This window comes from Schistocerca serialis, chromosome 1 (assembly GCF_023864345.2).
Source record: "Schistocerca serialis cubense isolate TAMUIC-IGC-003099 chromosome 1, iqSchSeri2.2, whole genome shotgun sequence".
Taxonomy (NCBI): domain Eukaryota; kingdom Metazoa; phylum Arthropoda; class Insecta; order Orthoptera; family Acrididae; genus Schistocerca; species Schistocerca serialis.
In genome coordinates this window covers 534,811,418-534,829,869 of record NC_064638.1, presented here as the reverse complement: position 1 = coordinate 534,829,869, position 18,452 = coordinate 534,811,418, and positions in this window count along the sequence as shown.

Sequence of the window (18,452 nt, the reverse complement as noted above, 5' to 3'; positions counted from 1 at the left end):
CACCACTTCCGTGTATTAAAGAATTAAGCGATGAAGAGTTGTTAACCGGACTTGACAATATATTTGACGAGAAGCAAGTAAATGTATGCGATAAAATAGAGCAGAGTATCCTAGATCAAAAACAAACGCCACGAACACAAAAGACGCATAATCTATACAACATGGGTGACAATGAGGAGATAGAGAGAGAGAGAGTACATTCGGAAATGTTTGGAAGTAAAGGAAAAGGAGAGACAGGAGCTCGAAAAGAGACGAGAAGAGGTAGATAGGTCGCAAACGGTTTTGCTCACGGAGTTAACACCAAACCAAACACAAACACAAAGAGAAGCTACAATAATCCACAGTTTAAGCTATGAATCTATAGCAGAGGATTTGATGCAAGAAAAGTAAATCGTAACATCCACAACTATACAACCCATATTAAAGATAAACATTTGTGAAATCACGACACAAGCAATCATAGATAGTGGGAGTCAAGTGACGGCTATATCAGAATGCCTGTTTGAAAGGTGCAATAGAGAGAAAGAATTACCGATTTTAAGGACAAAAAGGATAAGAGTTTTTGGAGCCTTAGGAAAAAATGCAACAGAGGTGAAACACTAAACACTCTTTCATTCAATTGCCAAGGTTACGAATTTGAAAACAATTTTATAATCGTAACAAAACTTATGGCTCATATGATAATCAGTGTAGATTTCATTAAAGAGCGTAAGGTTCACCTTTGCATACCACAAGGCTTCGTAACAATAGATGATGTAATTCTATATTTTATTCAAACTCTTACCGATGAAAAAGAACAGGGAAAAGTAAAGCAATTGCATTTAAGTGAAGAAGGGAATAAAATAGAGGAGGAGAGACACCCTAGATATAAGTTTAAGGAAAACCTTGACCCACTCCCACCAGAAATAATAGAAGAAATTCACCAAGAAATTAGTAAGAAGATAGAGGAAATAGATGATTTTAGAAGGCATATTGAAATCACATACGGAGGTATTTGCACCAAAGACAGGTAGCATTAAAGATTTTCATTACAAATTTGAGGTCAAAGATCATAAACCTTTTTGTGTTCCACCTTATTCCATACCGTATAGTTAACGAGAGCAAGTATTTCTTGAAATCAGAATAATGTTGGGTGATGACATCATTGAAAACGCCAAGTCACCATATAATTCACCCTTACACGTTGTAAGTAAGAAGGATGGGAGCATACGTTTGGTACTCGATCCAAGACAAATAAACACAATTATAATTTCGGAAACAGATACACCAGAGAAATTGGAAGAGTTGATTCAGAAGTTTCATGGAGTATGGATTTTTTCATCCATCGATTTGCGTTCAAGTTTTTGGCAAATAGAATTGGAGCCTTAATGTCGAAAATACAAAGCCTTTATTGTCTCTGGTTGTTGTTGCCGATTCAAACGTTTACCGCTTGGCCTCAAAATTTCGTCAGCTGCCTTTATTCGCGGTCTGAATTCTATATTGAATCTCGACATACCTCAGAAAATTACTTGCTAAGTGGATGAAGTTCTTGTGGCGGAGGCAACTTGGGCAGAACATAATTATATACTGGATAATTTTCTACAAATTATGAAAAAACGTGGGTTCAAAAATGGTTCAAATGGCTCTGAGCACTATGGGACTTACAACTACCTAAACCTAACTAACCCAAGGACATCACACACATATGTACCCGAAGCAGGATTCAAACCTGCGACCGTAGCGGTCACGCGGTTCCAGACTGAAGCGCTTAGAACCGCACGGCCACACAAGCCGGCTAAAATCGTGGGGTCACCGTCAACATTACTAAATCGCATTTTGGAAAATCGGAAATTAAATTTTTAAGACATAACATATCTGCAAAAGGTATAACGCCAGACTAGAAGAAGATAGACGCCATTCGTAATATCCCTACTCCCTACAACAAGAAAATTCTAGGGGGATTCTTGGGGTTGATAAATTTTTACAAAAAATTTATATGGATACACACAATTGCAGCACCTAGACTGTGTGCACTGACAGGAATAAACACACCCTGGATAAGGGATAAACAAGCAGATGAAGAATTTCATAAGTTGAAGGAGGCATTGAATAATGCTTCAATTTTACCACACCCAGATTTAAGTCAGCAGTTCTGTCTAGTAACTGATAGTGCAAAGACCGGGCTAGGGGAGGTACTATTTCAACAAAATGACGAAAACGGTAAAAAAATACGTAAAACAATAGCCTTTGCAAGTAGAGTACTATCGAAAGCAGAAAAGATTTATTCTACAACAGGATTAGAAGCTCTATCCAGAGTACAGGCATTTCAAAAATTTCGACATTTTCTGTTTGGCAGAAAAACACAAGTATACACAGACCATAAAGCATTAGAGTCTTTAATCTCCTCCAAATTAACCCACGGACGTTTGGCAAGATGGATGCAAACACTGCAGAAGTAAGACTTTTCAATCACATACATACCAGGACCTGAAAATATTCTGGCTGATGCATTTTCTCGTTCACCACAGAGAATGTCAGAGGACCAGAAAATTAACATTGAAGGTGAAGAACGGACTATCCACTATCTAAACAACGTACCATTCGAAAATTTTATCACAAATGGTTTAAAAATTTTATCTGACGAACAAAACAAAGATCAGATCCTTCGCAAGATTAAACACCAACTTACCGATAAAACCAACACAGAAGTTTGAAAATATTACATAGTAAAATGTAATATCCGATTTTTCAAACGTAATAATGGTACTGCACAATGGTTACCATGCATCCCTGACGAACTTATTAATAAATACATTTGGTATACCCACTTTCGCAGTGGACATTTTGGACCCAAGAAATGCTATCTAAACATGAAACAAACAGTACACTTCCCAATTATGGAGGGACGTATTAGACGCGTTCTTAAAAGTTGTAAAAGATGCATGCATACAGCCGAAACATGTGACATATCAGACCAGCCCCCAATGTTTCCAATTATCCCTGATAAATTAAGACAGATTGCTGCAACCGATATTTATGGTCCAATTCCACGAACAAGGAAAGGCTTCACCTACATATTTGTTGTAATGGAACTAGCATCAAAATACACTACACTTACATCCTTATAGAAAGCCACTGGATTTACAATTAGTATAGCACTTCAAAAAGACTTCATACAACAAGTTGGGAGAGTGAAAAGAATCATCTCAGATAATTGGCCCCAATACAGATCAGTGCATTGGAAAAAGACATTAGACAAATTAAAAATCAAACCCACCTTTATTTCCAAATATAAACCAAGTGGAAATCCAGCCACACGTACCATGAAAGATTTGGGAACACTTTGTAGACTATTTTGTAGAAAGAACCGTTGTACTTGAGACTTATATCTACGAGTAATTAATGAGACACCACATAGTACCACGACGTATCCACCAATTATAGTATTAAAGAATATAGATCCACCAGAAAAAATAAATGAAATCATTAAATTTCCAGTTATTCCCCGAAAGCAACATAGACAAATCGTCGCTTCTGCCCTACAAAACATTCGCTCAGCAGCAATGAGACGTAAGATCACTCAAGACAAATCCGCCGCAAAGAAACGCTTCACACTGGGCCAAAAGGTATTCGTAAAAACTCATTACCTTTCACATAAGAGTCAAAATAAATGCAGAAAATTTTTTGCAATCTATTAAGGGCCAATGATAATTTCCAGGATCGCTCACGAAATGCCGTAGAGCTAACAAACCCAAAAACAGATAAAGTATTGACATCTACCACGCGAGCCACCTAAAAGAATGTGAATGAAAGAAATGGTAACAGAGAAGAAAGGGAAAGAGACAGAGGGGCAATCGCAAATCATGTACTAACCCCTAAATCAAAAAAGTAAATTAAGAATCAACAAAATAACACATTAATTAAAAAAAAGAGATACAATACACACTAACAACCTCTTGTAGTATCAAGTACACTACAACATGCACACAAACAATAAATGGTACACAAAAATTCAAAGAATGAAGAAGTGGTAGGAAATAATTACAATAAAGAAAAGAAATCATATATATACAATAATTTTTGCCACTATTAGATAATTTTTGTATTATATAAAATCAGAGTTTTTTTTCTAAATAACAAATATATGTAAAACAAAAATTGTAAATATTTCTATGCATCAGAGGACATAGCCACCAACACCAATCACCAGCTCCCTTAACACCAGATGCTTCGAGGTAGAGGCGGAGAGGGTATAGACATGTTGAGAAAGCACTTAGGGCAATAACAACATGAAGATCAACGCCACACTGGAAATGCAGGTTGCTACCAGGTTGAACATCGGGAGGACAACGCACAGCACGGACATTTCATATGTCACGACGCTGCTACACAACAGAAGAGCATGTGGAGAATCATAATACAACGAGACGACAATGAATGTACAAAAAGTTACTAAGATCTACAAACCCATCAAGTAACATTTGGAAAGGCAATCAGATACTACAAATCCTATATCAATCCTACACTAAAATTCGCATATTTCAAGCCCAAGAAGAACAGAAGAATGCAAGAAAGGAGAGAACAGAAGATGCAAAATGAAGAAGGACAGAAGACAGCAAGATACCTTTTTCTCCTATCCTACAAAACAAATTGCTACAAACGTCTTTCCATGAACTTTGAGGCATGACAACTACTACAACCATCTCTCCAAAAATAAACCTTGAATCGTCAAACTGATACAAGCGAACGGAAAACGGAATATTCAGCAAAATGAACAGTATTCTCCCTACCACATCATGAAATTGCCATACCGAACCAGGTGTGATGTACCAAGACATCACAGCACAATGTTGAGTGACGATCGTCGGTAGTCAACTACAATCATCGAACTGTCACACCATCCCTGGTGTGACAGTAAAGGAGTACCAAGACATCACTGTTTAGGCAGTAAACCACAGTAATCATCATCGGTTAGAAGTACCACTCCATGATGACAATGTCAACAAGTAAGGCCCGGCATCGCATGATAGAGTGCTTCTCTCACGATTTGTGACACCCATACAAATGAGTCGACGCCTTCCAGTATTTCAGTGGGCATCGTCGACAACAGAAACTGACGCAGCAGAAAAGGAAAAGACTGATAAAACACAAATGTAGAGTTAAGAACATGATATATTTGTAAAAATATCTTTTTTCCTTTTTTTGTAAAAGTAATTATTTGTATTACGTATATAAAGTCCATAATTTATAGATACCTTAAAACCTTTAGTAAAGAAACTTGGTTAGTATAGTTATGCAATCTCACAGACTCATGGAAAGTCTATTTATTTCTTTTATATGTAAAACTAGAAAAGGATTTGTGCAGGATTTTTCTTCTTTAAGTAACATTCAAAAACACCTTTTTGGGGTAATAATATTAATACTGAGAATATAATTAAAAGGAAGCGCTTCTTCATTCTTACAAAAAAAAAAAAAAACTCTGACAAAGAAAAAATAATACCTAAATGAATAAAGTAACACAACAGAGCTTTAGTGATTATTTACGCAAAGCCTAACTGAGGAAAAGAGATAACCACACCAAGACATAATACACAGTACACTTACGAGATTAGAAGAATTAATATTGTGAAAACAATTTTTGGAAATGACAAGGAAAAACAGAGACATGTACTGGCAACGACAAAGAATAATAACCTTTGTAAGGTCTATGTTTCCCTAACAAAACATAAATTGTAAAATTAAAAAATAGAAACAATAGCTATAAAGAAATCATTAGAAAAAAATTGTTAAGAATGGATGAGAAAAGTTTATTGGAAAATCTAAAGGGACAGTTTTTGCCTGACTTTGTTAACGTTTTCCTCGGCATTTACAAACCCCAGACAAATATTTTGTCAGAAGAAGGGAGGTATGTAAGACGTCGTGGTCTCCTGACCTTCATTGCTTACATATTCCGCCCCCACAATCATATTCCGCACATCAAGACGCTTCATTCGAACCCAAACTCGATAAGACAAAGTCAATGTTGTATGAATTCATGTAAACTATATGCAAATAACTAATAAATCACAAGTGTGCACCGTGGTAGAAATACTCGAGGCTGGCGTACACACATACACTCCAGACTGGACAGTCACAGGAGCTTTTAGTTCGAGAGAGGCAACCACACGCCAGGAGGCCGGTTCCAACCCATCTACATCGGCTGGTGACCGCCCGTAGAGCAGACAGCGTTTGCCCAAGTGAAAGGACGACCCCGTGTTCAGCTTAAAAGCAAATTCCGCTACATTGTGTGGGAGCGGCCAGCCTACGCGTTCTTTACACATAGCACGCAGTTTCAGAGAATTTCACAGGGAGACAGCAAACGCCAAACGTCGATACTACAGATTTCCGAATTGGTCGCCTTAAATGAAACGTCATTCTCCCGTTTTAGAAGAGCAATGCTGATTCGCTGACGATATTTCTGATGGCTTGAGCTGAAGGAGTAATGGAAGAGACTGAAAGATATAGCCCTTCCTGTCTGGCGTGGAGAGGAACCGTTCCGTTGTCGCTATTGGAGCGAGAACATGTAACGACAGCGTGCGCGCTCGTACGTGTACTCAAAGAGTGAGGAACAAGTCTCTCCTCAGTACTTCAGTGGGAAACTACCTCAGTCGAAAGCAAATCGAAGTGCGACTCTATATTGAGTCCTTGTGATTAAGCGTTGTTCACTGTGTTGGCCGCCACACTTATTGTGCAGTGTGAACGGACAGATTTATAGTTAAATGCCTGCGACGAATTTTTGAGTGGCATCGTGGTGGCCTGTTTATCTGACCGGTGTACCACACCAATAGTTAGACTAGGGGCGAATAGGAGTCCTTGACTTCCTCAAGGCGTAGGGAGAGTTTGATTGGCGAAGGTCAATCCAGATAGAACGAGAGTTAGCTTATTTGTCAGCAGCGTGCGGCGCAGACAGCAGTCATCGCAGCTTACGTTATTGTGCGCTAGAGTTCTTGCGAGCCCCATATTTCCTCCACAACAGTACACTTCACTGCATTTCACTTGCGACAGCCTCGACCGTACCTTGCAACATTGTGACGGATAATTATTCAAGTTGAGTAGGCGTGGCTCTCAGCTATTCTGCCAAGTGAATAAAAATCTTAAACTTTGTATAGGAATTTCACTAGCGAATCCTATCCTTGAGAGGTAACTTCACATTCCGAAAAGAACCAGGAAATAATGTGTTTACTTCATAACTAAAAGCCCCATTGTGATTTATCAGAATTTTTGCAAAATAAATAATAATTTTCGTTGGTATAATGTTTTTCTTTACAAGTTTATATGCCAACTAGCTCTGCAGATGAGGAAGAAATTGAAGAAATGTGTGAAGAAATAAAAGAAATTATTCAGATAGTGAAGGGTGATGACAATTTAATAGTCATGGGTGACTGGAATTCGGTAGTAGGAAAAGGGAGAGAAGGAAACGTAGTAGGTGAATATGGACTGGGGCTAAGAAATGAAAGAGGAAGCCGTCTGGTAGAATTTTGCAAAGAGCACAACTTAATCATAGCTAACACTTGGTTCAAGAATCATAAAAGAAGGCTGTATACATGGAAGAAACCTGGAGATACTGACAGGTGTCAGATAGATTATATAATGGTAAGACAGAGATTTAGGAACAAGGTTTTAAAGTGCAAGACATTTTAAGGGGCACATGTGAACTCTGACCACAATCTATTGGTTATGACCTGTAGATTATAACTGAAGAAACTGCAAAAAGGTGGGAATTTAAGGAGATGGGACCTGGATAAACTAAAAGAACCAAAGGTTGTACAGAGTTTCAGGGAGAGCATAAGGGAGCAATTGACAGGAATGGGGGAAATAAATAAAGTAGAAGAAGAATGGGTGGCTTTGAGGGATGAAGTAGTGAAGGATCAAGTAGGTAAAAAGACGAAGGCTAGTAGAAATCCTTGGGTAACAGAACAAATATTGAATTTAACTGATGAAAGGAGAAAATTTAAAAATGCATTAAATGAAGCAGGCAAAAAGGAATACAGATGTCTGAAAAATGAGATCGACAGGAAGTGTAAAATGGCTAAGCGGGGATGGTTAGAGGACAAATGTAAGGTTGTAGAGGCTTATCTCACTAGGGGTAAGATAGATACTGCCTACAGGAAAATTAAAGACATTTGGAGATAAGAGAACCACTTGTATGAATATCAAGAGCTCAGGTGGAAACCCAGTTCTAAGCAAAGAAGGGAAAGCTGAAAGGTGGAAGGAGTGTATAGAGGGTCTATACAAGGGCGATGTACTTATGGACAATAATATGGAAATGGAAGAGGATATAGATGAAGATGAAATGGGAGATACGATACTGAGTGAAGAGTTTGATAGAGCACTGAAAGACCTGAGTCGAAACAAATCCCCCGGAGTAGACAAGATTCCATTGGAACTACTGACGGCCTTGGGAGAGCCAGTCCTGACAAAACTCTACCGTCTGGTGAGCAAGATGTATGAGACAGGCGAAATACCCTCAGACTTCAAGAAGAATATAATAATTCCAATTCCAAAGGAAGCAGGTGTTGACAGATGTGAAAATTACCGAACTATCAGTTTAATAAGTCACGGCTGCAAAATACTAACGCGAATTCCTTACAGACGAATGGAAAAACTAGTAGAAGCCGACCTCGGGGAAGATCAGTTTAGATTCCGTAGAAATGTTGGAACACGTGAGGCAATACTGACCCTACGACTTATCTTAGAAGCTAGATTAAGGAAGGGCAAACCTACGTTTCTACCATTTGTAGACTTTGAGAAAGCTTTTGACAATGTTGACTGGAATACTCTCTTTCAAATTCTAAAGGTGGCAGGGGTAAAATACAGGGAGCGAAAGGCTATTTCCAATTTGTACAGAAACCACTTGGCAGTTATAAGGTTCGAGGGACATGAAAGGGAAGCAGTGGTTGGGAAGGGAGTGAGACAGGGTTGTAGCCTTTCCCCGATGTTATTCAATCTGTATATTGAGCAAGCAGTGAAGGAAACGAAAGAAAAGTTCGGAGTGGGTATTAAAATCCATGGAGAAGAAATAAAAACTTTGAGGTTCTCCGATGATATCGTAATTCTATCAGAGACAGCAAAGGACTTGGAAGAGGAGTTGAACGGAATGGATAGTATCTTGAGAGGAGTATATAAGATGAACATCAACAAAAGCAAAACGAGGATAATGGAATGTAGCCGAATTATGTCGAGTGATGCTGAGGGAATTAGATTAGGAAATGAGACCCTTAAAGTAGTAAAGGAGTTTTGCTATTTGGGGAGCATAATAACTTATGATGGTCGATGTAGAGAGGATATAAAATGTAGACTCGCAATGGCAAGGAAAGCGTTTCTGAAGAAGAGAAATTTGTTAACAACGATTATAGATTTAAGTGTCAGGAAGTCATTTCTGAAAGTATTTGTACGGAGTGTAGCCATGTATGGAAGTGAAACATGGACGATAAATAGTTTGGACAAGAAGAGAATAATATGGTCGAAGTAGAGAGGATATAAAATGTAGGCTGGCAATGGCAAGGAAAGCGTTTCTGAAGAAGAAAAATTTGTTAACATCCAGTATTGATTTAAGTGTCAGGAAGTCATTTCTGAAAGTATTTGTATGGAGTGTAGCCATGTATGGAAGTGAAACATGGACGATAAATAGTTTGGACAAGAAGAGAATAGAAGCTTTCGAAATGTGGTGCTACAGAAGAATGCTGAAGATTAGATGGGTAGATCACATAACTAATGAGGAAGTACTGAATAGGATTGGGGAGAAGAGCAGTTTGTGGCACAACTTGACCAGAAGAAGGGATCGGTTGGTAGGACATGTTCTGAGGCATCAAGGGATCACCAATTTAGTAGTGGAGGGCAGCGTGGAGGGTAAAAATCGTAGAGGGAGACCAAGAGATGAATACACTAAGCAGATTCAGAAGGATGTAGGTTGCAGTAGGTACTGGGAGATGAAAAAGCTTGCACCGGATAGAGTAGCATGGAGAGCTGCATCAAACCAGTCTCAGGACTGAAGACCACAACAACAACAACAACAACAACAAGAGAATAGAAGCTTTCGAAATGTGGTGCTACAAAAGAATGCTGAAGATTAGATGGGTAGATCACATAACTAATGAGGAAGTACTGAATAGGATTGGGGAGAAGAGCAGTTTGTGGCACAACTTGACCAGATGAAGGGATCGGTTGGTAGAACATGTTCTGAGGCATCAAGGGATCACCAATTTAGTATTGGAGGGCAGCGTGGAGGGTAAAAATTGTAGAGGGAGACCAATAGATGACTACACTAAGCAGATTCAGAAGGATGTAGGTTGCAGTAGTTACTGGGAGATGGAGAAGCTTGCACAGGATAGAGTAGCATGGAGAGCTGCATCAAACCAGTCTCAGGGTTGAAGACCACAACAACAACAACATGGTTTTCTTACACTAACTAGCACTACTCCAGTACCCAACTATCCCACTAGTTACTTAAGAAAGTTTGTGAAATTTTGTGTCATTTCCTTATATCGGACGACTCCAGAAGATAGTTATTGCTGAAAGTTTTCCAGGCATTTCTCTTTAGAACGTTAGGAGCGTCTGTCTAACTTGTGTAGTAGTGTGGGGGTGGAAATTGCATCTTGCAGGAGCCACAGGGTAAAGGGTAAATCTCAGATCAATTCCACGCTCACACTGTGAGTCAAATTTGTTTGACAAGACCAGCGAACGGGTGCACCTTACATTGAAATCTGCAGGGCTTTCAGGACTCTGATAGGAAAGTTTCCCACTTTGTAATAATTAGAACGCCAGACCACGTAGTTTCCGAATTTTTGTGGATACGTCAGAACATTAAAGCTGCCTCAGCGCACCATCGTCGCCCACAGCACGCCGTTTGTTTCTGCCGCCTGAATGAAGGTGATAGGGTAAAGTACTGCTGCCCCGGCTAAGGGATCTTAAACGATATTCACAGCTCCTTCTTCACACGTGAACCGCACTGTACACCAGCAATTTAAGATTCAATATTATTAAATCAATTAATTTGATTAATTATTTGAGTAATTGCAGGTGTAGACAACAAAACTGCTATGAGTAAATTTCCATAATTTCATATATAAAAATTGAGGGTGTAGCTAACAACTTGAAGGTTACTGAGATGATAATACTTTCTTTCGTGTAGCATCAGTCAGACATACATCTACAATTAAAGCAAGCTATGGCTTGCAAAATCTATAGTCACCAAAGTGTCGCTATAATGAGTTTTCAAATGACATTAATATTAGATTGTTAGAGATTTGCAGAAAGAGAGGAAATGTGAGACTACTGTGTAACGTAACACACAACGTAGATGTAGAATCACGTCGCCTGTGGGTGAGAGGCACAAATTATTGTTGAAATTCTTTCACTCGGATGGTGTGTCATAGTAGGTCAGGCAGAGGATGCACAGGAATGAGAGACGCGATGTCGTTTAAAAGCTCTCCTTCCTGAACAGCGTCGGTGGCGACGTTATATAAATCTAAATTCCTTTCTGTCTCCCTAATTTTTAATCTTTTTTTTACATGAATTATTAATTTTATATATTTCAGTTTCCAAACTAGTTTTAAATTTACAAGCATTTAGAACTACAAGACTGTTAAACTCCATTAACATAATAATAAGTCAGATAAGCTTTGCATTCTGTATATTACAATTTCATGTTGTTAAAATATGATCTGTCTTTGTAACTAGGTGGCAAGACTCTTATAAATGGCAGGAAATAAAATTAAGTAAGAAGCTATTACGCCTATTTGTCCTGTTGCAAACAAACCTGTTTCCTAACTCAAGGCACGTGATGCTGCCTCACGAATCTGCATGTTCGATACATCAATATTTCTGCCCTCTCAGACGCTATTCACATGGAGCCGTAGAGAACCTGTGATGTGTTGAGTATATCCCTCCTGAAGCGGTCGATTGTGTCTTCGTTCGACGGTCATCAGATCCCGATCAAAGTGAGTAGCAGCAGCATTGCGTTTCGATAACCCGTAGCCTCAACAGGACACGACCTTGCCGCTATTTAATCCCGAAATGTGCTGATAAATATTACCTACTTACAAATAAACAACATTAACATACGACTTTTGAGTGGCAGACCAACTGCATGATCTTTCATTGAACACGCATTGTACATGGCGTTACTTCCACGAAGGTTGTGCGGTCGTGATGAATTGTTTACCACTTACATTTAAAAAAAAAATGGTTCAAATGGCTCTGAGCACTATGGGACTCAACTGCTGAGGTCATTAGTCCCCTAGAACTTAGAACTAGTTAAACCTAACTAACCTAAGGACATCACAAACATCCATGCCCGAGGCAGGATTCGAACCTGCGATCGTAGCGGTCTTGCGGTTCCAGACTGCAGCGCCTCTAACCGCACGGCCACTTCGGCCGGCCTACATTTAAAAGCATGTATTATAGTTTATGCCAGTTTGTCATTTCTTGCCTGCCGTTCAAGGTGTCACAATTTTAGTGAGCAGTAATTTCTATACAGGGGTTATTAATATACTTTCACACACAAAAATAACGATGTCTGTTTACATATTCTAAAAATCTCTGTTTCCTCCTCATTAATTGAAGCATATATTCAACATTTTCAGGTCAAATGTGTTCCCACAATAACATCAACGTTTGCAAGATTTCCACTTGGAGATCACTGGCCATGCCACAACTTTTGAAGACGAGTTTTTTGCAAAGTGACTGTCTGCTGCTGGTATCAACAGTCTTCCTTACGGGTGAATTAGATTGAGTAGTGACGGAAAAATTCATTTTCGGAACCATCATTTGTGGTCAAATGTAAATCCTCAGGGTGACATTCAGACTGGATGCCTTTCCACGAATAATGTGCTGGCTAGAGTTGTAGGTAATTGTCATCTACGTTCTTACTTTCTTCGTATACGTCTTTTCGGGTTTGTTTGCAAAGATGTTGTTGTCGACTGTGTTCCAATTTTTCGCAAGACGAGTCCCTGAAAATGGGACGATCCAAATAATGTATGCACATTGAGATTCAAGAACATGATTCAGTGGGGGGGCAGTCATTTTGTTGTATCTGTCACCTCGAAAAATTAAATTTTCGTAATTATTTTTGTTTGTTTTTAGTTTGAGGAGAGTGACATGCATGGACGATAGTGTACCTAAAAAAGCGTGGTCGATTTTTCCATCTATTAACTAATTTTACAGTCACGTAAAGGAATAAGCACTAGAAACGGCAACAAGCATTTTCCAGCAGTTTGTAGTATTTCTGTTGTTATGAGAGATGAGGAGGTGTTTTATGCAGCGATTGTAAATATTACAAGTTCTACATCCATAAGTACAGTAAAGCAGTTTGAAGAACATTATTAATTCTTCATTTACAGAGTTTTATGGTGGCTAAACTTTTGTATATTTAACCAAAGGGATGTTGTTCGGACATGGACAAGATACATAGAGACAGGAACTATCGATGACGCCTCACTTTAGGCCGCCCAAGAACTAGAACTGCAGTAGATGACAGCTACCTACGGATTATCGCTCGGAGGAACCCTGAAAGCAACGCCACAATGTTGAACAATGCTTTTCGTGCAGCAACAGGGCTGAAACTGTGCAGAATAGGCTGCATGATGCGCAACTTCACTCCCTACGTCCGCGGCGAGGTCAATCATTGTAACAGTGACACAATGCAGCACGGTACAGATGGGCCCAACAACCTGCGGAATGGACCGCTCAGGATTGGCATCACGTTTTCTTCAGCGACGACTGTCGCATATACCGTCAGCCAGACAATTGTGGGAGACGTGTTAGGAGGCTACCCTGTCAATTTGAAAGTCTAAGACACACTGTTCAGCGAGTGCAGCAACGTGGAGGTTCCCTGATATTTTGGAGTGGCATTATGTGGTCCCGACGTACGTCGCTGGTGGTTATAGAAAGCGCCGTAACGGCTATACGGGACGTGAATGCCATCCCCCAACCAATAGTGCACCCATATCGGCAGCATATTGGCGAGGCGTTCGTCTTCATGGACGACAATTCGCGCCCCCATCGTGCACAACTTGTGCATGACTTCCTTCAGGATAACGACATAGCTCGACCAGAGTGGCCAGCATGTTCCCCAGACATGAACCTTATCGAACATACCTGGGATAGATCGAAAAGGTCTGTTTATGGACGAGTGACACACCAACCACTCTGACGGAACTACGCGCAATCGCCATTGAGGAGTTGGACTATCTGGACCAACAGTGCCGTGATGAACTTGTGAATAGTACGCCACGACGAACACAGGTATGCGTCAGTGCAAGAGGACGTGCTACTGGGTATTAGAGGTATCGGCGTGTACAGAAATCTGGACCACCGCCTCTGAAGGTCTCGCTGTATGGACGTACAACATGCAATGCGTGGTTTTCATGAGCAATAAGAAGGGTGGAATTTATGTTTATGTTGATCTCTATTCCAGTTTTCTGTACAGGTTCCAGAACTATCGGAACTGAGGGAATACAAAACTTCTTTGGATGTGTGTATTACGGGGATGGCTGGAGGCGAACGTCGGAGAAGTTTGCCAAGATACAACCCTCTACAATTCTGCAGTCCTGGTACATGTTGAACACCAACATCACTGCCATAGCACACAATAAGAAGAGCCAAAGCAAAATGAGGTAACACGGAGTGTTAGGGGTGTAAGTCAGATACTGTATTAATTGATAGCTTTATATGTACCCACTTCAATGTGTTAATTCTTTTTTCTCTGCGTCTAAGGATCTTCCCGCAAACACGTAATTTACTACCTGACGTTTCCAGGACGTAACTGCACCAGTCAGTACAGACTACGCGGTTTGCCTCCACGTCTACATTTTAACGCCTCACCTGCTATCCTGGGAAAAATAGAATAATGGCTTACTCTTGCCTTACTTGGAGGTAATAAACAACCTGCCAACATACTACTGCTAATAGCTTTAATTATTAGACAACAAATAAAGTAAATACAGATGTGATGTTATTCAGTACACTGTCCTCAGCATCCAATAAAAATATTGCACTTATGACCTTAGCAACATGTGTATGAGCAAATAAGAGAACACGAAAAAAATATGTTTTCAACAAAAAAATGGCTCTGAGCACTATGGGGCTTAACATATATGGTCATCAGTCCCCTAGAACTTAGAACTACTTAAACCTAACTAACCTAACGACATCACATAACACCCAGTCATTTTCAACGAAAACTAAATACCTGTCAGATAAGAATAGTATGCTATAAAGTGACATTCAACTAAAAGCTTGTAATAACAAACGGTTTTGTAAATGATTAACACAGGTATCAATAAAAGCAAGAACATTGTATCAATGTTTCCTAAATATGCACTAAAACGCTGTAACTGTATTGAAAAAAAGTTCGCATTCGAGGACAAATACACTACATTCTGCAGCTTCGCTGCTACATCTATTCTTACTGATAATCCGAGCGATGAATACATAAAATAACGAAATCAAAACTGCTAAGAATTAAATTTGGTAATTGGGGCAAGTATTTAAGGTGTGAAGGTCTTTCTCAGGCCTACGGCTGGCAAATGTAACAGTCGCTCCTGCTTCTACAAACTTCGCACCTCGTAAAAGGCGAAAAAAAGAATATCATATACTTTCTTACACCCTATCCTTGGCAACTTGCCCCCCCTACATCACATCAACACTTTATTAGCGGAAACTCAGCCATGGCCCCTTCCGGATTACTTTACAACTTCACGTATTATGCGCACGCCCCTGTTTCTCCTGCAGGCTCACTGTTGTTAAACGGCGAAAACTTTTTCCCACATAAATAACTAAATATCTGTTGAAAGGAGCCCCCTAACTTTCTCGCCTGTTACATTTTTCTCGTTTTTTTCTGCTCTCCCTCTTGCCATTTATTCTTCCTTTTTTTATGTTGCTGTTGGGTCAACTTATGTTTGATTCCCTCTCGGCGTTTAACTGAAGAAAAAAAGGGAATTGTGTTAAGTTTGGGGAGGGATGCTGTGTGCTGCTACACGGGTGCCCTCAGAGTCGCCACGAGCCAAACCGTGTAGCCGGCTACCCTTGGTGGCGGCCAGAGGAAATGGGAAGGGTGAAGGAGAGGTAGAGAGTGTCGTTAGCCGCTGTTCTTACCCCTACAGGGGCGCGTGGGGCGCAAGAGGTGGAGGTGCAGCTTCAGTGATCTAGTTTCCTTCCGCCTTATCGTTCGGCGCGTGATGTCAGGGAGGGAGGGAGGTGGACATCACCGCGGCGCCGGGAATCGATTTAGAGGCTGGTATCAGCTTTTCTTTTGAGCACTTTGGTGCTACGCTGTACACTGCGGAAGCCCGACATTTCGGCAGTTCTTGTGAGCGAAACTTCGATTCGTGATCTATCTTCCAGGTTCCGCTACTTGTTTTTATTTCTTACTTGTTATGTTGGCGTTGGGCTTCATAATTTTTCTCCGTTTTCTTTTCCTTCAAATCGTTATTCCCTTACATTCACAAACTTAGTATACCATGTGCTTACATTTTCATCTCGCTACAACTTCTCAGTAAACTTTTTCTTCACCAAAGGTTTAAATATTTGTCGATGCTTAAAGTTCGTATAATCTGTTCTTGATTTTATAATGATACTTCGTAGTTCTTCTGTTTCACATGCTGTTGTGTGGGTATTACATAAATCTTCCAAGTTTAAAACTGAGCCTATTTAATCACCTGTTACGCGTTAAACATCCATTAATTAATAAACTGACTGATATGATCACTAATTATTAAAATTCAACTATGTCTCTACAAGTTAACGTCAGCCAAATTAAATAGAGCAACTTTTGTGTGTGATTGATTGCTTCGTTATATTAATTCTACACGTGTCGCCTCTGAAGATATACTCGTATGTGATTGCAGAAGCGTATAATGTAATGGGTTATCTCAAATGGTGTCACCTCGTCCATACCACCAGCATGGATATCGAAAATATCTACCATGTTAAACCCAGCTCGCACTTTTCTCACATGTCACCCTGAAAACAATGTTTTCAGGCGGTCAGTTACATATGGTATTTATTGACTTCTGAAAAGTGTTTAAGACAGTGCCGTACATATGTCTACAATCGAAAGTACGATCCCGAGATGTTAAGCGATATTTGTTAATGGAATGAAGGTTTATTGGAAGGGAAATTGCAGCATGTTACCCTGAATGGTCATTTATCGACAGATGAAGAAGTGATTTTAGGTGTGCCCTTGGGAATTGATTTTGGGCTCTAGCCGTTAATTTAGGGTATTAAAACTAACCTCAAACCTTTCACAGATGATACAATCACCAATAGTGAGACCTGTCTGACAAAACCGCACAACTATTCAGCTCCTTAACAAGATTTCAGAAGGATGCAAAAATTTGCTACTTTCTTTAAATGTTGATAAACACAAAATTTTACATTTCACTAAACGAAAAACTAGTTAGTCATAATTGGAATCGATGAAGTTACACAAATACCTGGATGTAACACTTTGTAGGGATATGAAACGGAACGATGACATAAGCTCAGTTTTAGGTTAAGCAGAGAAACGTTTCGGATAATTGACGTCATACCAAGCAAATGCCATCGGTCTACCAAGATGATTGTTTGACAAACATGCAGAATATCCTAGAATATTAGTCAAAATGTAGGACCTACACCATATACGACTTACGGGGATACTGAACAGAGAAGGGCAGCACGAATGGTCAAATGTTTGATTAGCTCACGGGAAAGTGACACGAAAATTTTAACGAACTGAATTGGCAAATGGTTGAAGTCACATGCAAACTATCCCGTGAAAACCAACATTGATTGTTTCAAGAAACACATTTAACTGACGAGTCTAGGAATATACTACAACTCTCTAGTTTTCGTAGCCGTAGACAAGACAAGATTTCGACTAATTACAGCGTGCTCAGGGGTATTTAAGCATCCATTCCTCCTTGCTTTCATACGTGAACGGAGCAGTGAAAAATTCTCTTAAAAGGATGAGTGTGACACACATTCTACAGTAATTTTCAGAGTGTGGATGTAGATGTAGGTACGAAGTGTCAAAATGGGGATAAAGATCCATGCTAGATTATTCTTCACTTAAGGTTGTACTACTTATTTCACATCTATAGAATTTTCGGTAGACCAGATATTACGAAATGTGTCTCATTGAACAAGAATGCGGTACTGCGCTCCTGCGAAGTGCTTTCGGCGCCATAACACGGTTATTTCCCGAGGTCTGCGCGCCCGTCCATAGGAAAGGAATTCCATGGCCAGGTTGGCGGCGGAACTTTGAGTAGGAGTTAAGCCGATGTAGGGTGGTAGCAGCCTTCCTGAAGGACGGTCCCTGGTTTATCGAGCCATCCGCCTTCGTGGGGTGCAGCAGACAACGGAAGGAAGGAAGGAACGCCGTCTCAAGGACTACACGACCGCCACGTCTCCCCGCCATGTTACGTTTCCGATGGCAGTGGCTTCGTTCATGA